This window comes from Miniopterus schreibersii (assembly GCF_964146895.1).
Source record: "Miniopterus schreibersii genome assembly, chromosome: 20".
In the NCBI taxonomy this organism is placed as follows: Eukaryota; Metazoa; Chordata; class Mammalia; order Chiroptera; family Miniopteridae; genus Miniopterus; species Miniopterus schreibersii.
Genome location: NC_138122.1, coordinates 14,321,813 through 14,345,614, shown reverse-complemented (window position 1 = coordinate 14,345,614; position 23,802 = coordinate 14,321,813). Strand labels below are relative to the sequence as shown.

General features: G+C 50.6%; 3 pseudogenes and 1 gene segment (V, D, J or C); all 4 read right to left on the bottom strand.

The window, feature by feature from the left end:
• Positions 1-643: 643 nt before the first annotated feature.
• LOC308549767 (immunoglobulin lambda variable 1-40 pseudogene) lies at positions 644-1,256 on the bottom strand (annotated as a pseudogene). Its single transcript has 2 exons — positions 1,162-1,256; positions 644-1,050 (listed from the first exon to the last, which is right to left on the bottom strand). The product of its transcript is annotated as an immunoglobulin lambda variable 1-40 pseudogene (transcript).
• A 15,402-nt stretch (positions 1,257-16,658) lies between these two features.
• Positions 16,659-17,220, bottom strand: LOC308549766 (immunoglobulin lambda variable 1-40 pseudogene; annotated as a pseudogene). Its single transcript has 2 exons — positions 17,175-17,220; positions 16,659-17,065 (listed from the first exon to the last, which is right to left on the bottom strand). The product of its transcript is annotated as an immunoglobulin lambda variable 1-40 pseudogene (transcript).
• Positions 17,221-19,965: 2,745 nt separating this feature from the next.
• On the bottom strand, positions 19,966-20,583 carry LOC308549765 (immunoglobulin lambda variable 1-40 pseudogene; annotated as a pseudogene). Its single transcript, XR_014000662.1, has 2 exons — positions 20,479-20,583; positions 19,966-20,369 (listed from the first exon to the last, which is right to left on the bottom strand). The product of XR_014000662.1 is annotated as an immunoglobulin lambda variable 1-40 pseudogene (transcript).
• A 2,253-nt stretch (positions 20,584-22,836) lies between these two features.
• LOC308549764 (putative non-functional immunoglobulin lambda variable 1-50) lies at positions 22,837-23,423 on the bottom strand. The segment is given in 2 exons: positions 23,353-23,423; positions 22,837-23,243 (listed from the first exon to the last, which is right to left on the bottom strand).
• Positions 23,424-23,802: the final 379 nt, after the last annotated feature.

The following is a 23,802-nucleotide window of genomic DNA, read 5'->3' as shown; positions in this document are numbered from 1 at the left end:
GCCCTGAGAGCACAGGGAGGTGTGTCTCACGTCACCCACAGACTGAGGGCCATGTGAGAAGCTCTGAGGCTGCTGTCCAAGGATAAATGCAGCATTCTCAGCTCCAGTCCCCATGCTGTCCATTCCATCCCCAGAACCATTCATTTCATAACTGGAAGTTTCTCCCCTTTGGCTCCCTTTCCCCACTTGGACCGTCCTCTCATCCCCCACCTCTGGCAACCACCAATCTGTTATCATTTTATGTTTAGAATTGCCATATTTTGCACTAAAAATCAGAAAACAAATCAAAACTAGTCAGCACTGGTTAAAGTCGAGTAAATTATAATACGAGATGCCAGCAGGGCTGGCTTGTCCTTCAAGCACAGCACAAATAGTGCTCATTCCTCAGGAGAGGTTCAGGGGCCAAGACAAGGTCTCATTGTGTCACCATCACAGGACAAGTGAACACAAACCAGTCTGGAGTAAAGTGTCCCCAGCTGGAGGGGAGTTGGACTTTCACTTTCCTTAAGGACCCTTAGTCTGGGAAAGTGCTGCTGTGAGTGACGTTGGGGACAGAAGGGAGAGAGGCTCATTCTCCCCTAGGCAGTGTCCCTGCCTGGACCTGGGCCAGGACATCAGCAGGAGAATAAGTAGAGGTCACAGGTCAGGGCTGAGCCTGAGCACGCAGCTGCTGGGGGCTCACCCACCTCCCAGAGGAGACGGGTTTTTGTCTCAGTTCCCCACAGGCCTGGAGCACTGTGTGACCATTGAGACTCTTGTCCCATGCTGAGCAGTAATACTCGGCCTCGTCCTCAGGCTGCAGCCCACTGATGGTCAGGGTCCCCGAGTTGCCAGACTTGGAGCCAGAGAATCGGTCGGGGATCCCTGAGGGTCGATTGCTATTACCATAGATGATGGTTTTGGGGGCCTTTCCTGGGAGCTCTTGGTACCAGTTCACAGGATAACCACCCCCAATGTTGGAGCTGCTTCCAGCGCAGGAGATGGTGACCTTCTGGCCCAGGGCCCCAGACACTGAGGACGGCTGAGTCAGCACAGACTGCGCCCAGGATCCTGGAAGAGGGAGAGACACAGACATGGTGATTTGAGTCTGGAGACCAGAGGAGGAAGCAGGGCCCAAGCCATCTTCCCTGGGCCCCTGCTTCATTCCCCACATCCAGTCACCTGTGCAGTGAGCGAGGAGGGTGAGCAGGAGAGGGGACCAGGCCATGGTGCAGATCCTCGCTGAGTCCTGCCTCCAGTAGCCCCACAGCTGAAGCAGAGCTGCCCCAAATCTCTTCCTCCCCTTCTTTATACTCTGGGAGAGGAGTGACCCACTCATGCAAATGCGATGCCACAGGGGTTTGATTCCTGCCTGGGCCCTAGGACAAGTCCCTCTGCCCGAGGATGGCCCTGGGTGTCTGCAGGGGTGGAGCTGTGTGGGGCCTGCTGCTAAGGCAATCACAGCAGCTGTAAGTCCTGAGAAGGGGGCACTAAGCAGAGCCAGGAGGCTGGTCCCAGTCAGATCACCCCAGCTCCCTCAGGAACAAGGCCCGAGCGCCCCCTAGAGCCCAGGCCCAGAAACACCATTGTGTGATATGGTCACCAGCAGCCATCAGGGACAACCTCTGCCTTCCCACTGTTCTGTCCACTGCCCCCTGCCTTAGGTCCGGGCCAGGTGTCCCCTGTTGTGCCCTCCCAATTACTCCAGGGCATTTTTATGCTCTACTCAGCTCCTCAGGGTGAGTCTTTCCACACCTCCCTTCGCTGTTCAGTGGTCAGGACTGAGGTGGTGTTTCCTACACAAACTCTTACTCCAGTATCAGGTCCAGAGCAGTGACCAGCCCTAGGAGGCATGTCCCTTCTGTGCAGAATCCAGATCCTTTTCTCTCTGGTGACTAGAGGTTTCTTTCCCTGTGGATTCCCTAAGAGAACTTTGGAGAAAGGGCTCCTTGTCTCTAGAGATGGGGAGGCTGTGGAGAGAAAGCCCTCATGTCCATTTCTGAGTGATGCTGTGTAAAACTTTATTACCTGTCAATATTCCACCTGCAAGAAACCGAAGCTGTCCCCATACTGTGAGCAGGGATTTACTCCCAGGGGTCTATTATCAAGCTCACAGTCAAAAGTTGGCAGGAGGCCAGGCCAAATGACATTGCTAGTGGCACTTATCTAAGAGTAGAAAGGGCAAACATGCAGAAAGTTTGTCTAGGCAAAAATTTCAATTGCTGTGACACGCTTTTATTGAAAAAGTTCATATAGTAATCACCATTTACCCAATTTAAAACGCATGTATGTTATTATATATAAAAGTCACCTCATTAAGGTTGATTTTAAAATTCAGTGATAATTAATATTGATGGAAATTGTCATTGAGATATGGATGGAAAAGCATTGGAAATGCAGTGCTTCTGTTCTTGGTTGAAAAGGTATGTATAAGTGTTTTCCTAAAATCGCTTCATATTTTAGTCGTGAGTTTAGGTTTGTATACTGTGATCTGGTCCTGCAGATTGGAAATCCCGCATTGGTGCCCAGTGAAACCCCATGAGGAGCTCCTTTCCATGAACTTCAGAGTCATCCCACTAATAGCAAAACCAACCCCAGACAGAGCTTCCAGGGCAGAATGATGTTGGTTTCAGACTTGTCTCTGGGGTAGGCACAGCTGTAGTCCCTGGCACTTGTGTGCAGCATTTTCAGGATAGAGAAATTGTTCACTCAGCCACCCAATGACAACCACCCAAGGCCACCTGGTTTCTCTCAATGATCCCATGTCTGAATCATGAAAAAGTACAAATACGAAAGGGAACTATAGCCCTTATATCACAAGCCCTGTGGCCTTGGGTTGGAACAGAAAACTTTTCAGCAGAGGTTCAGACGGGCTGGAGGTGTCCCGGATGGTGACTGACTGAGTGATGACCCTGGTCTGAGAACTGAGGAGAAGTTGTGTCTCATGACCCATGGACTGTGAGCTCCGTGTGAGCAGCACTGAGGCTGCTGTCCCAGAATGAATGTAATGATCAGTCTCATGTGCTGACTGGAGGCCAGAGGTGATCGGAGGGCTCAGCGCAGACAGGGAGCAGAGGTCACCCGGGGACCCTGAGCACCCAACTCATCCCAGTGGAGCAGGCGTTCCGGGCATTTCCCGGGCACGTGGTAAAAGGACCCAGTTACACTCACTCACTGGTGTTTCGAGCTGAGGGAGATTCTGCCTCTTGTTGATTCTCATACTGAGGCGGGAAGAGAGAAGCCTGAAAACTCACTGTCCTGACCAATATGTACTCAGAGAGAACAGTGAGCTGTGTGTGTGTGTATATGTCAATATATAAAAATTTATATATTTTTAATAATTTTCTCTTAGATACTGTTCTCTCAGAGAAAGGAGGAATGAAGTCGGGGAGAGACAGAGAGAGAGAAGGGGGGGAGGGAGAGAGAGAGAGAGAGAGAGAGAGGGAGGAAGGGAGGGAGAGAGAGAGAGAGAGAGAGAGAGAGAGAGAGAGAGAGACCCACTGGCTCTGTTCCTCCGAGAACCTCAACTCATACACACCCTTTACCCCAAATTTTGGCTCAACTCTGCTTTTTGGCCCTTTGCACGGTCCTGTTCTGTGGAGCAATCTCTGATAAGGGTGAAGCAAAGGGAAGCCTGTGTTCTGTGTCCTACCAAGTCCTTGAGGGGTCTAAGTCACAGGAAGGAAAGGATCAGGAATACAATATTCCCACTGTGAGTATCCGCCCATTCTCAATACCCCATAGACCAGGCTACCAGCACCGTGTCTGTCACAGGGCTGATTCACATCCTTTCCAGCACACTGTAGTTTTGTGAGAAGGGCCTTTGAATTTCCATCCAGGTTTCACAGATGCAGGTTCCAGTTATGAGCCTTGGGGATATAATCAGGAACCCTGTAGTCAGTTTTGAGCCACTGGGTCATAATTCTTACTTAGCAAGAAGCAGGCCACAGAGTCTTACATTGGAGTGAGGCGAAGATCACAGACATGTCACCCCAGGTGCACATTGCAGGTGACAGCACAGGCTCAGCACCCAGTGGCACCCATCTCAGGTTTCCTGCACCCACACACTGTCCCTCAGCCCCTAGGGCAGCATCTCCAGACTTGGTCTATGTCTCTTCTGACACTGAAGTTGCAGTCCTGGTCTCACCTTGATCTGTCTGGTTCCTGTAAATGCACATCTGCTCCCTTCACCTGCCCTTCCCGGGTGCAGGCAGGTCTCATGATATTAGAGAAGGATTATTCCAGGAACATTGTTTCATTTATGTCTTTTCCTACAGTTTCCATGTCTTTGCTGAAATGTTCTACCTCATTCTACATTGAAAGTATATTTTACCTGAAGACATTTTTCATTCAATTAGGGAAAAACTGTTATCTTAACAATATTGAGTATTTTGAAACACAACCTAGGCTATATACTTAAGTTTAATTTTCTTGCCATCTTTTGCACTTTTCCCTGTATAAGACTTTCATTTTTCTTCAGATTTATCCTTCAGTCTTTTATATTTATGTTGTTACAAATAGTACTGTAACCAAACAAGTGGGTTCTGCTTCCTGTCACAACTAAAGTCAAACTCGTGAGACAGGTGCTAGTGCCAAAGCAAAGTGATTTATTCAGGTGCTGTGCAACCTGAGAGAACGTCAGACTCCATTCTCAAAGACCACCAGCCCTTTCTGCTCAAGTCTGTGGTTCTTGTAAGGATAGGGAGAGGAGGGCTTTTTTTCTATCCAATTATCTTGCTAACTTTCAGTGCACTGGGCTCTATCCATTCATCTTTCTACATTTGGCACACTCAGTGTAAGAACCTCCCCCTACACCATGTTGGCCATTGCAGGAATCTCCCCAGCACTCCCTGACTGTCTACAGTAGTGGGCAGGAGAAGACTGCAGGACCCATCATCAGGAAACCTGGAGATGCTGCAGACCTCAGCCTGAACATCCAGGTGCCAGAACACCCGAGGAGCCAGGTAGAGTCTGTGGGGCACCCCTGGATCCCAGCACAGCCATGTCCTCTCTGCAGATTCGGTGCAACACACCCCTCCAAAGTGGCCAACCAGTCCTGTGCTCCAACTGACAGCTGCCCAAGATAACACTACTCTTTTTATTCTTTATATTTTGATAGTTCGCTGCTAGTATGTAGAATTCATTTCTGCATCTTGATTTATATCACACACTTTAGATTTGATCACTCAGAACAGAATCATATCCTGGACCCTGACCTGAGCTTGGCCAGAATCAACCTAATTTGACTTCATCTAAAGTCTCCAATGGGAAATTTTCATCTCTGAGTAAGAAAATTTGTCTGTGAAACCATGAACAAAGCAAAAATATCTGAGCTATGAATCAAGCTACAAGTTGAAGAAAAAGATGTGACATTGTCAAAACTACTGGTCCACAGAAAATCAAGTGCTGGGTGAAGATCTGACAACACAAGTTACTGCTGAGCTAGACTTGGTCAGAGCCACCAGCTGGGGTGACTGCACCAGGACTGGAGAACAGAGAAGAGGGTTTTGTCTCACTTCCTTGAGGGTCTGGGTCACTGTGTAAGTCTTAAAGTTGCCGTCCCATGTGTGACAATAATAATCAGCCTCATCCTCAGGTTGCAGCCCAGCGATGTGCAGAACGCCTGAGTTGGTTGAGGCATCTTTGGATCCAGAGAAGCGGCTGGGCACGCCAGAGCCCTGGTGCTTGTCTGAGTCTGTGTGGTAGTACAGCAGATATCGGGGGGGAGTCCCTGGCTTCTGCTGCTGCCAAGCTATAGCATAGCTGCCAACATTGAAACCACTGCTCAGAGTGCAGGTGAGTCTGGCTGATGCTCCTAGTGATGCAGAGACGGCGGGCGGCTGAGTCAGCACAGGCTGGGAGAGGGAACCTGCAGACACAGACACTTGTCAGTGTTGAGGCAGAGGCCCCTGTCAAGTTTTCATTAGGCTCAACATAAAGGGAATGAAGCTGGGAAATGAGGCCTGGTCCCCGAGCCTGTCCCTACCTGTGCAGTGGGAGAGGAGCACGAGGAGGAGAGGAGTCCAGGCCATGGTGCCCACAGCCCCTGAGCCCACAGTGGGGCTGGGCTCCCCAGGCCTCCTTTTCTTCCCCACCCTCTGCCACAGGAGGGGCTTCCATGCAAATGTGAGTCCCTCCCCTGAGTGCCAGCCCCTCCCTGCGCCCTGGGGCTGCAGCTCAGCTCACACCCCAGACCCAGGAGGAGGGAGGTTGGCTTCACCCCCTGGGAGAGCTCTGAGCATAAACACCTTCTGAAACCCCACAAAGGTTCCATGCTCAGGGGGCTCTGCCAGGGCAGAGAGGACACAGCTGCTGCTTTCCATTCAGAGAACACAAAGCCTGACCATCAGGCACAGGCTCCTTGGAGTAAATAAATGGTCCTCACTGAGCAGCCTTGTATGGACCTCAGGGCAGTCCCACAGTGTCACCTGCTGGTCATATGTGTACAAAATAAAAATAATAATAATGCTAAGATTTCTAACCTTTATTTAAAAATAAATGAAATGTATACTTGCCTTGGAAGACACAAATTTGGCTACATCAAGAATTAAATAAATAATACACCAAGTTTCTTATAGAAAATGTGGACCTACTTCACAGAATGGCAAAAGATACAGGCTGTTTCTCGGAACCATCTACCAGGTCTTCAGAGATCAAGTGGTTCCGATTTCTTTTCATCCAAGAGTTTCTGTAACAATTCAAAAGATATAAAAGATCCTTGTTCATTTGAAAGCAGTTATCACAGTGACAAATGCTTCCAAAAAATGAGAGGGGAAAAAAATTACAGAATGATAATGCTAAATGTTCATACAGATGTCCAAAATGAAATGTTAATAAAGAGGTTCCAATGCCAGAGTAAGGTGATGTACAATTACTAACTGTCAGTTCATCCAATGGTACATGTTGGGTGTTATTTTAGGAAACATGTAACATAATACAATGCAATAGTACATCCATAGATAAGATAAAATTGTCTCACTTGTTAATGAAAGAGCACTTGACCAAATTCAACATCAAAATCTTACAAAAGCCATGTCAAACTAAGCACACACATGCACAAGACTATCTCTCACACACATATGTAACTTCATCCTAAGGCCAGCATCTGAGAAATGGTATTGTGAAGGGCGACATGTCCACAAAGATCAGGAAGAGGCAAAGGTGACTTTCCCCTTTATTATTATTCAAAAGTGTTCTGCAAGTGTCAGACAATTCAATAAAGAAGTGAAATCAATAGTTAGGACTCGGCATTGATGGGAACAGACAGGTAAAAATTCTTACAGACCCAAATGCATGATATGGCCTTAAGCTCTCTGTGCTGGTGCAGAGTGACAGCAGAGATCTTCACTAACCGGCTACTAACTGTAACTGGTCCTGGTAGCAGTTAGTGACAATGGAGCAAAGGACAGAGCAAGAGGGGCAGAGAAAGGCCTTGGCCCACTTGCTCAAGGGTGAAGAGACACCGTGTAACCTCTGAGCCATCGCCCCAGGTCTGAAGTCACAACCTGCCTCCCATTCAGGCTGCATCCTAAATAATATCAATCATCACATGTATGGGGCCTCTGTCTCAGATTTAGAGTGACCCCCAACACAGTAACTTCCAGTGCAAAAGGGGGGACATTCTGCACAAGTGAACAACACACTGAGACAGAGGGTTGTGAGTCTGGTTTCACAGCACCTGCTCCTTGTGGAACTGAGGAGAAGCCAGGTCCTATGTCACCTCAGGGGCTCCTTTGTGTAAAATGTGACAAAGGCTCACTAGACAAGCACTGAGAGAGAAAGACTCCAGGTCATGATGGTGACACCTCAGAGCTCTGTCTCCTGGGGTTCCGTGGTGGGGATGCAGCCCACGAGCTGGGTCTTATCTTCTGGGCAGATTTTCCAGAAGCCTCTTCCTCCTTGGAAATGCATTCTGGCTCCTCATTGTCTACAAGCGCCAACCTGTCCCAGGTTTGGCCAAAGACTCCACATGCAAACCCCACCGAGATGACTCAGATTTGAAGTGCTGTGGTGTGGGAGCTCGTCCCAGGAGCTCACAGAGTAATGAGGGGTCTTATGGAAGGAGGAGGGTCACACAGAGAGGACACAGCTTGCCCAGCTTCCCGAGAACAGGGTGAGTGGTCTACCAGCTGTCTGGCTCAGCACCCGCAATCTGGTGCATTGCTCTGCTCCCCCTGCTGGTCACAGGGTCCACATCCTCCAGCCACTCTGATGTCCCTAAACACACTACACAATGGTCTTCTTACAGTAGTCCTTCCCCATTATTCCCAATAGAGTGAGGTGAGAAAGGACCTTCCCAAGTCACCATGGGAACAGTCATGCACTCACATTTGGACAGTTATCTCCATGGAAAACTATATTTTTTTCAAAGTGTCGATCTTCGTCGACTGTCCCCACACAGCTCCAACTTTGGCCGCCGGGCCAGGCAATGAACGTATGTGTCAAAGGACAGGTAACAGGTGCAGCAGGAATACAAATGGTGGCATTTTCCTGTGTGCCTGTGGGGGTGCCCATGTGGGAGGCGGACCCAAGAAACCTGATCAAAACGATGGAGTGTAAGTGGGGATCTTTAGGATGAGTCAGGTGATCACCTGGCAGAGTGGGGAACAGTCCTTGAGTGTGAGGTCAGCACTGGTTAAAGTGATTATATTTGTGGCCAAATTAAGAAATAGTCACATAAATTTACAAGTAGTAAAAATGGATTTCAAGCTTTAAGTAAGGGAATATTTGTTTCCTCAGATTTTTAAATTCCATTTGGAAGTGCTGGATACACATGCTCAGAGGGGCCACCTCTCTGACCCTCAGTGGATGTTCCCCAGGGTCACCAGTAAGCAGTCTTCCCCTTTTCTGCCCTCGGAACCTGCTCCCGGGGGAGCACCTGCGGGAAGCAACCAAGCGATGTGTCTCTCTCGCATGGGTTTTTTTTTCTCTCTCTCTTCCTTCCACTCTCTCTGAAAAGCAATGGAAAGAATATCCCCGGGTGAGGACTGAAGTCATCCTCTAACACAAGTCTCGTGCTGTTCTCGTTTCTTTAGCAGGCAGCCTCTGGGGACAAATCCTGGACGCTAGGTCCTATGACTGCAGAGTTTGCCAAGAGCTACCCCCAAAGCGCCCCAGGCCCCGAGGCACAGCCCTAAGGCCTGGGGTGGGACCTCAGGGAAGCCCGGGGTGCGGGGCACAGCGCTGCCAGGGGCCCCGGCACCCGCAAGGCAGGGGCTGCCTCTGCCGCCCTGAGAGGTGGGCTGGGCAGGTGCGGCCCCCTGGGGACAGTGCAGACACCGCCACACCAGGCATCGGTGCCCTCGCCACGTGCAAGAGGCTGGTGGAGCACAGCCTGGGGCCTTCCCCTGGCCCAACCAGGCCGGACACCATGCTCCCTGGCCGCTGTGTTGGGCATGACCGCCTCCCACGAGGACCTCGCCCCCGCCCCTGGCCTGGATGGGGCAGAGCCGCTGCTGGAGAGCGGGGAGCCCACCGCGCTCCCACCAGCTGCCTCCCGGCTGAGGTTTCATTCCTCAATGTCTTCATTTGGGAATGTTATATTTTTTCTAAACTTTTGTCTATTTCTACACATTTTCACTATACTGGCATGAACTTGTTCCTTGTATGTTATTGCCCTTTTCATCTCTGCTTCCTTGTAGTTAGGTATTCCTTTATAATAAAATTTTGTTTTTCTTGTTACCATATATCTTGCTAAAAATTTGTCCATTGTACTTTTTTTTTTAATGCTCACTCCAGGATGCTTTTTCCATTGCTTTTCAGAGAGAGTGGAAGGGGGAGAGAGAGAGAGAGAGAAAAACATCGATGTGAGAGAGACACATGGGTTGGTGGCCTCCCGTAGGCCGGGGATCGAGCCCACAACCCAGCTATGTGCTCTTGACTGGACTGGATGTGAGACCCTTCAGTCCATGGGCCGACGCTGTAGCCATTGAGCCAAACCGGCCAGGGCTTTTTACCAAAAAAAATTAATTTTGGCTCTGCCATTTCTTCCTATTATTATCTATTTACTATTTCATTCATTTCTATTTTGTATACCCTTCCATTTGCACTATTAGGGTTCATTTTTTTCTAAATTAAATAGGGTATATAGTCCAATACTTTTCAGCTGTTCTGCTTTTTAATGTAAATAAAGAAGGTTACATATTTCTCTCAATGTAATGTTTATTACTACATCTCACAATTTTTTTTTTAAATCCTCACCTGAGGATATTTTTTCCATTGCATTTTCAGAGACAGTGGGAGGGAGAGAGGAGAAACATTGATGTAAGAGAGACACATCGACTGCTCGTCTCCCGCTCAAGCCCCGACCAGGGAGAGCTTGCAGCCAAGGTACGTGTAATTGGCCAGAATCAAACCCGACTCTTGGTTTCCACGGGCCGATGCTCTAACCACTAGGCCAAACCGGTTAGGCGCATCTCACAATTTTTATTTGCACAATTACTAATATCATTTATTACCATTGCCTAACTTTTATTTTGATTGTATACACATTTATAAGTACGTTTTACATTTTCTTTTTCTTTTTTAAATATATCTTTATTGATTTCAGAGAGAGGAAAGGAGAGGGGGAGAGAAAGACAGAAACATCAATGATGGCAGAGCCATTGATCAAGCCCACAACCGGGCACGTGCCCTCACCGGGAATCGAACCCTGATCGCCTGGATCCCAGGTCGAAGCTCAACCGCTGAGCCACGCCCGGCCAGGCCATTCTACATATTCTAATACTGTACTAAATGGCTTTGGGAAGGAATCTCTTTATATTTTTTTCATTCTCTGTGAGGGATAGATTGAGAGACTGTGGGTTGTTGGGTAAAGGGTCAATGCCCATGTAGTTTTGTTAGATATGGTGAAATCCCTCTCCCTCGGTGTTGATTGAAGCTTCCCAAGCAAAATGCAGCCCAGCCGCACTAACCAAGATTTGACAGTTTTGAAGTTTTACACGAGATGAGAAGGGAGATATTGATGCAGATTTCACTGCAGTTTCTTGCAGGTCTCAGGCCCCAGTATTTGGCCAAAAACACACAGGAAGCAGCTGGCTTGTCAGAGCACTGGGGTCTGCCCAGGAGAGCCCCATTTCAACAGGGACAGCAGGTTTTTGTCTCAGTTCCCCACAGGCCTGGAGCACTGTGTGAGCACTGCGACTGCTGATCCATGATGAGCAGTAATAGTCGGCCTCGTCCTCAGGCTGCAGCCCGCTGATGGTCAGGGTCCCCGAGTTGCCAGACTTGGAGCCAGAGAATCGGTCGGGGATCCCTGAGGGTCGATCGCTATTATCATAGATGAGCAGTTTGGGGGACTTTCCTGGGAGCTGTTGGTACCAGTCCACATAACTACCAACCCCAGCGCAGGAGATGGTGACCGTCTGGCCCAGGGCCCCAGACACTGAGGACGGCTGAGTCAGCACAGACTGGGCCCAGGATCCTGGAAGAGGGGGAGACACACACATGGTGATTCTGGGTCTAGAGACAGAGAAGAAAGCAGCAGCATGAGTCTTCCCAGGGCCCCATCCCCTGTCCCCACATCCAGTCACCTGTGCAGTGAGCGAGGAGGGTGAGCAGGAGAGGGGACCAGGCCATGGTGCAGATCCTCGCTGAGTCCTGCCTCCAGTGGCCCCACAGCTGAAGCAGAGCTGCCCCCAAACCTCTCCTTGCCCTCTTCATGCTCTGCAGGAGGGAGGGTCCCCTCATGCAAATGAGACCCCTCAGCTCTCTGACCCCTCCCTGGGCCCTGGGGCAGGCCCCTCTGTCTGAGGCTGTCAGGGGGGTGGGCAGGCTTAGGGTTGTGTGGGCTCAAGGGGTGGGGAGGTCACAGCTGTGAGCCCTGAGCCCAGGACACAGGCAGCACCAGGTGGCTGGTCCCAGCTCTCATTTACCCCAGAACCCTCAGGAACAGGCCCTGGGCGCCCCCTGCTGTTCAGGCTGACACACACCATTGTGGGACATGGTGACCAGAGCCATCAGAGCTCCTGCCTCCCTGAGCTCTGGCCCCTGTTCTCCTGCCTTAGAGCAAGGCCAGGGGCGCCCTCCTGTAACTTTCCAGCACCTCAGGGCCCACTTTACACAGACACTCTAGGGCCAGTGTGTCCCTGCCTTCCTTGCTGCTCAGCGGCCAGGACACACCCATGTGTCATGTACAGGCTTCCCTTAGACCAGGATCAGGCCAGAGCAGCGAGCACCCCCATGAAGCCATGTCCCCTTCGGTGCAGGACAGAGGTGATTCCTCACATTCGGTTCCTCCCCTGGGCCAGAGCTCTCTCCCCCGTGGAGTCCCCACAGCCTGGGGAGAAAGGGGCTCCTCTCCAGGACCTGAGAGGGGGTGAAAAGGCAGCCCCTGTGCAAATTCCTAGTGGGTATCTGTGTGTAAATCTTTACCGTCCCCCAATATTTCCACCTGGAGCAAGTGTGCCACATGGAGAGCCTGAGTCACTTTCAGGAATCTAGTCCCATATCCCAGTCTTTGGTCCGCAGGGGGCCTGGCTTCATAACCTGGTTTGTTGCTTTTCCCTAAAGTCAAAGAGGGCAAATGTACAGTAAGTTCTAGAAGCGAATGGGCTAAGCTTTCACATCAGCCTCCTGAGGATTCACTGGAAGAGTTTATGTATTGTTATCTCTTAGCCCTCTGTGCATGTCGTTTTATATAAAAGTCACCTCCATAAGATTGATTTTCAAAGTATGGTGAAGAATATTGATAAAATTCTTCCTAAATACATGGATGGAAAAACTATAGAAAATAATGCCTTCTGGTCTTGGTTGAATGGGGGCATATAATTTTCCTCCCTAAAAGCACTATCCATTCATTCATTTACTCATTCATTCATTCATGTATCTATTATGAGTTTTGCATGTAGAATGGTCCTGTCCGTAGGAAGCCCAGCAGGTGCTCAGTGAAACCCCACGAGACGCCTCATCCTATGAACTTCAGAACCATCTAACTGATAGAAACACCAGACAGACATAGATCTTCCAGGACAGAGTTGGGCTCAGGGCTGGGCACACACACAGCTCTGCTCCTGTTGTCCAGCATTTTTATGACAGAAAAATTTTGCAGTCCCCAAGGACTAGAGAAATGAATTGGTATTACCTACGGACAATTGGACCCATCATTCTTTGTTAAAGGACCCATGTGTCACTCTTGAAAAGGTGGGGACAAGGGATGTCCCTGAAGTAACAAGCCTGTGGCTCTGAGGTGGGACAGAATACATTTCAGCAGAAGTCCAGCCAGCTGGAGTGTCACAGGGAGTGACTGAATGTGTGACATCCCAGCCCTGAGAGCACAGGGAGGTGTGTCTCACATCACCCACAGACTGTGAGGGCCGTGTGAGCAGCTCTGAGGCTGCTGTCCAAGTGTAAAGGCAATATTCAGTCTTCAGTGCTCACTGCAGCCCAGAGATGGTCGGGGTGGGCTGAGCTGCTGACAGGAGCAGAGGCTCACTCTTGGAGCCTTAGTATCAAACTCTTCCCAGTAGGGCAGCTGTCCAGGGATTTCCTGGCTGCTCTCATAACGGGACCCCAGTTACACTGATGTCGCAGGTGCTTCCTGCTGAGTGGGATTCTGCCTCCTGAAGATTCTGACCCTGAGCATGGCTGGGTTCACCCAGATTGATTCCTGAATCCTGGAGAAACAGAAGTCTGAGGACTGCAGAGTCCAGGACAATATGCATTCAGAGACAGGAGGGATGTGTGTGCCTGTGTGTGTGTGTGTGTGTGTGTGTGACTGAGCCTTTAATCTGGATCTGACAGTATCTTCAGGCAAACAGTGTTAGAATTGTGTCAAAGAGTGAGAGACAGAGTGAGACACAGACAGATAGAAACACAGAAAGAGACACACACAGAGAGAGAGACAAAGACAGAGAGAGAAAAAGAGCGAGAAAGGGAGATATGAATCCAATGCACACCCTTGGAGCCATTTCCCAACAGCCCAAGCATTAGGACAAGTGGCATCCTGTCCCTCTTATTTTCTGTCTGTCCCCTGAGGGTGGTTCTTCAAGCAAACCCATCAACCCATCCCTGGGGCTGGTTCTTTGTAAGTGCCTGTGATACCCCCAGGGCCCAGGTGTGGGCCGGCGGCTGCCACATCCATGTCCATCAGGCCCTGTGGGGAGAGACTACGGAGGGGGCAGGAACGAGGTGGGGGGACAGCAGGCCTGGAGCCTGGAGCACACTACTTGGCAGAGACCCAGCGGGTGGGCTGAGGGCAGCTTCAGGGCTGCCTGAGGTCAGGGCCCCCGGAGGCCCAGTGCAGGAGGTTCTCGGTGATGCAGGCCAAGAACAGGCGAAGACCACGAGCATGACTCAGATGGAGCCGCCCGCCGCCATCAAGCCACCATGATCTCCTGCATGCCAAGGCTCTGTGGCGACCACCGCGCACTCGGTTGGCCCGGACCAGGAGGGCGCTGGGGCAGTGGGCTTCCCTCTTCTTGCCTGTTGTGTAATCCCAGCCCATAGCACAGCCGCACCAACATTGTGAACCCGGACCCCACGGAATCCACTTGATCGGCTGCAGCACAGGCTTCCGTAAGGTTCCTTTTGCTTTTAGTCTTACAGGACTCACTGCCAAAGGTACTTAGGTTAGCAGCTGCCTTCCCCGCCCCTCCAATGAGGTGGCTCATACTCTCCTAGTCCAAATGGATGGGTTCTTGTCACATTCCGCATTCTGTCAGGGAACCCCAACTTCCCAAATTACACTTTATGTGCATACATTGAGGTTCTCTTACTGTGCTGTGAAGTTTTCAATGGATCTGACAAAGCAGGAGTGTCATTTAAGTGCCATACAGTATCACACAGAGCAATCCTATTGCTCCTAAAGAAATACTTTGTGTCCACATAGTCAATCTTCTTCATAAACCTTGTGCACCACAGATGCCCATACTCTCTCTAGAGCTTTAGCTTCTTCCAAAATGTGACATGTTTTGCCCTGGCCTTCGCGGCTCAGTGATTGAGCATCCACCCATGAACCAGCAGGTCACCGTTCCATTCCTGGTCAGGGCAGATGCCCAGGTGGAGGAATGCAGGAGGCAGCCAATCAGTGACTCATCACTGGTGTTTCTCTCTCTAAAATCAATATGAAAACATATTTTAAGAAACTGGGTTGGTAAACATGACATTTTCACTGCAATATTTATTGGATATAATATTCTTGAAATGATGTAAGAAAGGCATTTTTAAAAATATATGTATGTTTATTTTATTTCTAAAAAATATATCTTTATGGATTTCAGAGAGAGGAAGGGAGAGGGAGAGAGAGAGAAACATCAATGAGAGAGAACCATCTATCAGCTGATCCTGCACAGCCGCTATTGGGAATCCAGCCCACAGCCTGGGCATGTGCCCGAACTGGGAATCTCCTGGATCATAAATCTCCTGGATCATCCACTGCTGAGCCACACAGGCCTGGCAAGAAAGCCTTTTTCATAGCATTTTGTGAATCAACTTTCTAAAGCTTTTGGAATAATCAAAGGCCTCTGCTTAACTTTCTTTGAAGAAAACACTGATGGTAGAGAGCCTCTTGGGACTAGTCGCATATCAGAGACAGAGCTTATTTGTACATAAAGAATTATTGTTTCCTCTATTAGGCAACTGGGAACTAAGTTTCAGGTACTTACAAATAATGACCATTAATCACTTTTCTTCGAGTTACTACAAAGACTAATTAATGTTAGATACGAACAGTGACGCTTAAACCTTCCCTCACAATACAGGAATCTATTTAATTACCGTTATTTATCCATTTGTATCTTTTTCTCTTTATTTCCTGTTATTTTTGTCATCACCACTTATCACCCCTCTACCCTCCTCCACGTCCCTCCTCCCTGCAACCCCGCACTGTCATCCATGTTCATGAGATCTTCCTCTTTGGTTTTCTTTCTCTGCTCAATCCCATCCCTGGATTTATTTTGATGATTCCATTTTAATTACCTTATCTTTTTCATTGAGGTGTAGTTGACATACAACATTATATTAGTTTCAGCTCTACAACATAATCATTCTATATCGGTACGTATTGCAAAATCGCCCCCAGAGTAAGTCTAGTTGACATGTAACCCACCAGGGTCACAAGGTTTATTATTTCCTGTGCTAGAAACTGTTAAGGTCTACTTTTTCCCCAGTGTTCCAACATGCAATATTGCTGCATTCTCAGCCCAAGTCCCCATGCTGTTCAGTCCATCCCCAGAACCATTCATTTCATAACCAAGTTTCTCCCCTTTGGCTCCCTTTCCCCACTTGGACCGTCCTCTCATCCCCCACCTCTGGCAACCACCATTCTGTTGTCCATTCATCCTCGTGAAATGCCATATTTTGCACTAAAAATCAGAAAACAAATCAAAACTAGTCAGCACTGGTTAAAGTCGAGTAAATTATAATACGAGATGCCAGCAGGGCTCGCTTGTCCTTCAAGCACAGCACAAATAGTGCTCATTCCTCAGGAGAGGTTCAGGGGCCAAGACAAGGTCTCATTGTGTCACCATCACAGGACAAGTGAACACAAACCAGTCTGGAGTAAACTGTCCCCAGCTGGAGGGGAGATGGACTTTCACTTTCCTTAAGGACCCTTAGTCTGGGAAAGTGCTGCTGTGAGTGACACTGAGGACAGAAGGGAGAGAGGCTCATTCTCCCCTAGGCAGTGACCCTGCCAGGACCTGGGCCAGGACATCAGCAGGAGAATAAGTAGAGGTCACAGGTCAGGGCTGAGCCTGAGCAGGAAGCTGCTGGGGGCTCACCCACCTCCCAGAGGAGACGGGTTTTTGTCTCAGTTCCCCACAGGCCTGGAGCACTGTGTGAGCACTGAGACTATCGTCCCATGATAAGCAGTAATACTCGGCCTCGTCCTCAGTCTGCAGCCCACTGATGGTCAGGGTCCCCGAGTTGCCCGACTTGGAGCCAGAGAATCGGTCGGGGATCCCTGAGGGTCGACTGCTAGTACCATAGATGATGGTTTTGGGGGCCTTTCCTGGGAGCTGTTGGTACCAGTACACAGAATTACCACCCCCAATGTTGGAGCTGCTTCCAGCGCAGGAGATGGTGACCTTCTGTCCCAGGGCCCCAGACACTGAGGACGGCTGATTCACCACAGACTGCGCCCAGGATCCTGGAAGAGGGGGAGACACAGACATGGTGATTCTGGGTCTAGAGACAGAGAAGAAAGCAGCAGCATGAGTCTTCCCAGGGCCCCATCCCCTGTCCCCACATCCAGTCACCTGTGCAGTGAGCGAGGAGGGTGAGCAGGAGAGGGGACCAGGCCATGGTGCAGATCCTCCCTGAGTCCTGCCTCCAGTGGCCCCACCGCTGAAGCAGAGCTGCCCCCAAATCTCTTCCTCCCCTTCTTTATACTCTGAGAGAGGGGTGACCCACTCATGCAAATGCGATGCCACAGTTGGTTAATTTCTGCCTGTGCCCTAGGCCAGGTCCCTCTGCCCGAGGATGGCCCTGGGTGTCTGCAGGGGTGGAGCTGTGTGGGGCCTGCTGCTAAGGCAATCACGTCTGTAAGCCCTGAGAAGGGGGCACTAAGCAGAGCCAGGAGGCTGGTCCCAGTCAGATCACCCCAGCTCCCTCAGGAACAAGGCCCGAGCGCCCCCTAGAGTCCAGGCCCAGACACACCATTGTGTGATATGGTCACCAGAAGCCATCAGGGACAATCTCTGCCTCCCACTGTTCTGTCCACTGCCCCCTGCCTTAGGTCTGGGCCAGGTGTCCCCTGTTGTGCCCTCCCAATTACTCCAGGGCATTTTTATGCTCTACTCAGCGTCCTCAGGGTGAGTCTTTCCACACCTCCCTTCGCTGTTCAGTGGTCAGGACTGAGGTGGTGTTTCCTACACAAACTCTTACTCCAGTATCAGGTCCAGAGCAGTGACCAGCCCCAGGAGGTATGTCCCTTCTGTGCAGAATCCAGATCCTTTCCTCTCTGGTGACTAGAGGTTTCTTTCCCTGTGGATTCTCCTAGAGAACTGAGGAGAAAGGGCTCCTTGTCTCTAGAGATGGGGAGACTGTGGAGAGAAAGCCCTCATGTGCATTTCTGAGCGATGCTCTGTAAAACTTTATTATCTGTCAATATTCCGCCTGCAAGAAACCGAAGCTGTCCCCATACTGTGAGCAGGGATTTACTCCCAGGGGTCTATTACCAAGCTCACAGTCAAAAGTTGGCAGGAGGCCAGGCCAAATGACATTGCTAGTGGCATTTATCTAAGAGTAGAAAGGGCAAACATGCAGAAAGTTTGTCTGGGCAAAAATTTCAATTGCTGTGACAGGCTTTTATTTTAAAAGTTCATATAGTAATCACCATTTACCCAATTTAAAACGCATGTATGTTATTGTATATAAAGGTCACCTCATTCCCGTTGATTTTAAAATTCAGTGATAATTAATATTGATGGAAATTGTCATTGAGATATGGATGGAAATGTTGTTGGTTGACAATGTGTGTATAAGTGTTTTCCTAAAATCGCTTCATATTTTAGTCGTGAGTTTAGGATTTGTATACTGTGATCTGGTCCTGCAGATTGGAAATCCCGCATTGGTGCCCAGTGAAACCCCATGAGGAGCTCCTTTCTATGAACTTCAGAGTCATCCCACTAATAGCAAAACCAACCCCAGACAGAGCTTCCAGGGCAGAATGATGTTGGTTTCAGACTTGTCTCTGGGGTAGGCACAGCTGTAGTCCCTGGCACTTGTGTGCAGTATTTTCAGGATAGAGAAATTGTTCACTCAGCCACCCAATGACAGCCACCCAAGGCCACCTGGTTTCTCTCAATGATCCCATGTCTGAATCCCATGTCTGAAAAAGTGCAAATATAAAAGGGAACTATAGCCCTTATGTCACAAGCCCTGTGGCCTTAGGTTGGGACAGAGAACTTTTCAGCAGAGGTTCAGACGGGCTGGAGGTGTCCCGGATGGTGACTGACTGAGTGATGACCCAGGTCTGAGAGCTGAAGAGAAGTTGTGTCTCATGTCCCCATGGACTGTGAGTTCCATGTGAGCAGCACTGAGGCTGCTGTCCCAGAATGAATGTAATGATCAGTCTCATGTGCTGACTGGAGGCCAGAGGTGATCGGGAGGGCTCAGCGCAGACAGGGAGCAGAGGTCACCCGGGGACCCTGAGCACCCAACTCATCCCAGTGGAGCAGGTCTTCCGGGCATTTCCCAGGCACGTGGTAAAAGGACCCGTTACACTCACTCACTGGTGTTTCCAGCTGAGGGAGATTCTGCCTCTTGTTGATTCTCATACTGAGGCGGGAAAAGAGAAGCCTGAAAACTCACTGTCCTGACCAATATGTACTCGGAGAGAACAGTGAGCTGTGCGTGTGTGTATATGTCAATATATAAAAATTTATATATTTTTAATAATTTTCTCTTAGATACTGTTCTCTCAGAGAAAGGGGGAATGAAGTTGGAGAGAGAGAGAGAGAGAGAGAGAGGGAGAGAGAGAGAGAGAGAGAGAGAGAGGAAGAGAGAGAGAGACACACTGGTTATGTTCCTGGGAGAACCTCAACTCATACACACCCTGTACCCCAAATTTTTGCTCTACTCGGCTTTTTCTGGCCCTTTGCACGGTCCTATTCTGTGGAGCAATCTCCGATAAGGGTGACGCAAAGCGAAGCCTGTGTTCTGTGTCCTACCAAGTCCTTGAGGGGTCACAGTCACAGGAAGCACTGGTTAAAGTGGAGTAAATTATAAAACAAGATGCCAACAGGGCTGACTTGTCCTTCAAGCACAGCACGAATAGTATGAGACCCCAGGATAGGTTCAAGGGACCAAAACAAGGTCTCATCGTGTCACCATCACAGGACAAGTGAACACAAACCAGTCTGGAGTAAACTCTCCCCAGCTGGAGGGGAGATGGACTTTCACTTTCCTTAAGGACCCTTAGTCTGGGAAAGTGCTGCTGTGAGTGACGTTGGGGACAGAAGGGAGAGAGGCTCATTCTCCCCTAGGCAGTGACCCTGCCTGGACTTGGGCCAGGACATCAGCAGGAGAATGAGTAGAGGTCACAGGTCAGGGCTGAGCCTGAGCAGGAAGCTGCTGGGGGCTCACCCAGCTCCCAGAGGAGAGGGGTTTTTGTCTCAGTTCCCCACAGGCCTGGAGCACTGTGTGAGCACTGAGACTGCTGTCCCATGCTGAGCAGTAATAGTCGGCCTCGTCCTCAGGCTGCAGCCCACTGATGGTCAGGGTCCCCGAGTTGCCAGACTTGGAGCCAGAGAATCGGTCGGGGATCCCTGAGGGTCGTTTGCTATTTTCATAGATGATGGTTTTGGGGGCCTTTCCTGGGAGCTGTTGGTACCAGTAGACATAATAACCCCCAATGTTGGAGCTGCTTCCAGCGCAGGAGATGGTGACCGTCTGGCCCAGGGCCCCAGACACTGAGGACGGCTGAGTCAGCACAGACTGGGCCCAGGATCCTGGAAGAGGGGGAGACACACACATGGTGATTCTGGGTCTAGAGACAGAGAAGAAAGCAGCAGCATGAGTCTTCTCAGGGCCCCATCCCCTGTCCCCACATCCAGTCACCTGTGCAGTGAGCGAGGAGGGTGAGCAGGAGAGGGGACCAGGCCATGGTGCAGATCCTCGCTGAGTCCTGCCTCCAGTGGCCCCACAGCTGAAGCAGAGCTGCCCCCAAACCTCTCCTTGCCCTCTTCATGCTCTGCAGGAGGGAGGGTCCCCTCATGCAAATGAGACCCCTCAGCTCTCTGACCCCTCCCTGGGCCCTGGGGCAGGCCCCTCTGTCTGAGGCTGTCAGGGGGGTGGGCAGGCTTAGGGTTGTGTGGGCTCAAGGGGTGGGGAGGTCACAGCTGTGAGCCCTGAGCACAGGACACAGGCAGCACCAGGTGGCTGGTCCCAGCTCTCATTTACCCCAGAACCCTCAGGAACAGGCCCTGGGCGCCCCCTGCTGTTCAGGCTGACACACACCATTGTGGGACATGGTGACCAGAGCCATCAGAGCTCCTGCCTCCCTGAGCTCTGGCCCCTGTTCTCCTGCCTTAGAGCAAGGCCAGGGTCGCCCTCCTGTAGCTTTCCAGCACCTCAGGGCCCACTTTACACAGACACTCTAGGGCCAGTGTGTCCCTGCCTTCCTTGCTGCTCAGCGGCCAGGACACACCCATGTGTCATGTACAGGCTTCCCTCAGACCAGGATCAGGCCAGAGCAGCGGGCACCCCCATGAAGACATGTCCCCTTTGGTGCAGGACAGAGGTGATTCCTCACATACGCTTCCTCCCCTGGGCCACAGCTCTCTTTCCCGTGGAGTCTCCACAGCCTGGGGAGAAAGGGGCTCCTCTCCAGGGCCTGAGAGGGGGTGAAAAGGCAGCCCCTGTGCAAATTCCTACTGGGTGCCGATGTGTAAGTCTTTACCATCGGCCAGTATTTCCACCTGGAGCAAATTTGCCACATGGAGAAGCTGAGTCACTTTCAGGAGTCTAGTCCCAGATCCCAGTCATTGGTGTGCAGGGGGCCTCGCTTAATAACCCGATTTTTTTCCTCTCCCTAAGGTCAAAGGGGGCAAATGTGCAGTACGTTCGAGAAGGGAATGAGCTGAGCTTTCACATCGCCCTCTGAGGATTCATTGAAAGAGTTTATGTTTTTGTCACCACTTACCCCTCTGTGCATGTCGTTTTATATAAAAGTCACCTCCATAAGATTGATTTTAAAACTATGGTGATGAATATTGATAAAATTGTGCTTAAAAACATAGATGGAGAACAAGAGAAAATTATGCCTTCTGGTCTTGGTTGAATGAGGGCATCTAATTTTTTCCTAATACAATTATTGATTGATTCCTTGGTTATGAGTTTCTCTTATGGAATAGCTCTGTAGGTAGAAAGCCCGACCAGGTGCTCAGTGAAACCCCCCAAGAGGCCTCGTCCTGTGAACTTCAGAACCATCTTAGTGATGGAAACGCCAGACAGACACAGATCTTCGAAAACAGAGTAGCATTGGGCTCAAGGCTGGGCACACTCGCTGCTCTGTGCCTCACGCCCAACATTTTCATGACAGAGAAATTGTTCATTCACCCAAGGACTAGAGGAATGAATTGGTATTGCCCAGGACAGTTGGACCCAACATTGTTGTCAAACAACCCATGTGTCACTCTTGGAAAGGGGGAGACAAGGGCAGGCTATGTCCCTGAGGTAACAAGCCTGTGGCTCTGGGTTGGGACAGAAGACATTTCAGCAGAAGTCCAGCCAGCTGGAGTGTCCCAGGGAGGGACTCAATGGGTGACATCCCAGCCCTGAGAGCACAGGGAGGTGTGTCTCACGTCACCCACAGACTGAGAGCCATGTGAGCAGCTCTGAGGCTGCTATCCAAGGATAAATGCAGCATTCTCAGCCCCAGTCCCCATGCTGTCCATTCCATCCCCAGAACCATTCATTTCATAACTGGAAGTTTCTCCACTTTGGCTCCCTTTCCCCACTTGGACCGTCCTCTCATCCCCCACCTCTGGCAACCACCAATCTGTTATCACTTTACGTTTAGAATTGCCATATTTTGCACTAAAAATCAGAAAACAAATCAAAACTAGTCAGCACTGGTTAAAGTCGAGTAAATTATAATACGAGATGCCAGCAGGGCTCGCTTGTCCTTCAAGCACAGCACAAATAGTGCTCATTCCTCAGGAGAGGTTCAGGGCCCAAGACAAGGTCTCATTGTGTCACCATCACAGGACAAGGGAACACAAACCAGTCTGGAGTAAACTGTCCCCAGCTAGAGGGGAGATGGACTTTCACTTTCCTTAAGGACCCTTAGTCTGGGAAAGTGCTGCTGTGAGTGACACTGAGGACAGAAGGGAGAGAGGCTCATTCTCCCCTAGGCAGTGTCCCTGCCTGGACCTGGGCCAGGACATCAGCAGGAGAATGAGTAGAGGTCACAGGTCAGGGCTGAGCCTGAGCAGGAAGCTGCTGGGGGCTCACCCAGCTCCCAGAGGAGAGGGGTTTTTGTCTCAGTTCCCCACAGGCCTGGAGCACTGTGTGAGCACTGAGACTATTGTCCCATGTTAAGCAGTAATAGTCGGCCTCGTCCTCAGGCTGCAGCCCACTGATGGTCAGGGTCCCCGAGTTGCCAGGCTTGGAGCCAGAGAATCGGTCGGGGATCCCTGAGGGTCGTTTGCTATTATCATAGATGAGCAGTTTGGGGGCCTTTCCTGGGAGCTGTTGGTACCAGTGCACATAATAACCACCCCCAATGTTGGAGCTGCTTCCAGTGCAGGAGATGGTGACCTTCTGGCCCAGGGCCCCAGACACTGAGGATGGCTGAGTCAGCACAGACTGCGCCCAGGATCCTGGAAGAGGGGGAGACACAGACATGGTGATTCTGGGTCTAGAGACAGAGAAGAAAGCAGCAGCATGAGTCTTCCCAGGGCCCCATCCCCTGTCCCCACATCCAGTCACCTGTGCAGTGAGCGAGGAGGGTGAGCAGGAGAGGGGACCAGGCCATGGTGCAGATCCTCGCTGAGTCCTGCCTCCAGTGGCCCCACCGCTGAAGCAGAGCTGCCCCCAAACCTCTCCTTGCCTTCTTCATGCTCTGCTGGAGGGAGGGTCCCCTCATGCAAATGAGACCCCTCAGCTCTCTGACTCCTCCCTGGGCCCTGGGGCAGGCTCCTCTGCATGAGCATGGCCATTGGGTGGGTAGGGGTGGGGCTGTGCAGGGGCCCAGGGAGTAGGGAGGTCACAGGTGTGAGCCCTGAGCACAGGCACCAGGCACTGCCAGGTGGCTGGTCCCAGCTCCTATCACCCAAGCCGCTCAGAAAGGAGCCCTGAGGGCCTTCTGTTGCGCAGGCGTAGACACCCTATTGTGTGTTTGGATGACCAGAGCCCATTAGAGAGAGCTCCTGCCCTGCT